Source organism: Puntigrus tetrazona, chromosome 17 (genome assembly GCF_018831695.1).
Source record: "Puntigrus tetrazona isolate hp1 chromosome 17, ASM1883169v1, whole genome shotgun sequence".
NCBI classification, from domain to species: Eukaryota; Metazoa; Chordata; class Actinopteri; order Cypriniformes; family Cyprinidae; genus Puntigrus; species Puntigrus tetrazona.
The window spans coordinates 15,985,815-15,986,386 of NC_056715.1; the positions used below are offsets into that span (position 1 = coordinate 15,985,815).

At 37.9% G+C, this 572-nt stretch overlaps 1 protein-coding gene across 1 annotated transcript in view; it reads right to left on the reverse strand.

Moving 5' to 3' along the window:
• Positions 1–572, reverse strand: part of LOC122362058 (cysteine-rich motor neuron 1 protein) — a 48,130-nt gene that overhangs the window by 33,233 nt on the left and 14,325 nt on the right. The window lies entirely within an intron of this gene.

Sequence of the window (572 nt, forward strand, 5' to 3'; positions counted from 1 at the left end):
CATGTAAATTTTGCTAGAGTTTTAGAAAACTGTCTTACAAAATCAAACCCAAAGCATTTGTGTCCCATCTACCAAACTGTCTCTGGAAGCAGAACCACTCATGTATTTTCAACAGCCCATGGACTTGGCATGTCTCAAAGGCTTTGGCAAACTCCCAAATCACGAAATCGCGCTCTTTAGTGTATTGGGAAATGAATTACTGTTGTTTTTTATGTCATGTTGAAGCCAAGTGCCTATCTCTGCTCAAGGCTGCCATATTGCAGCAAAATACAGCATGACAGAAGAAGATATATAAAAATTAAGGTACTATGACAGCATCTTGAGATAACCTGCAAAGAATTCAAATCTATCACTGTAGCCGGTTCCTGGCGTGGATTCCCAAGACTCCACAACATTCCATCCGTTGCTGTAGCAGGAAAAGAATTTGATATTGCAAGAAAAGTTTAGGCTGCATGCTTTTTATTTCAGAAAAACCAACATAGAGAGATATTTCACCCTCAAATGGAAATTTGGTCATCATATACTAACACCTCATGTTCCAAACATGTATGTAGTTTGTTTTTCATTAAACA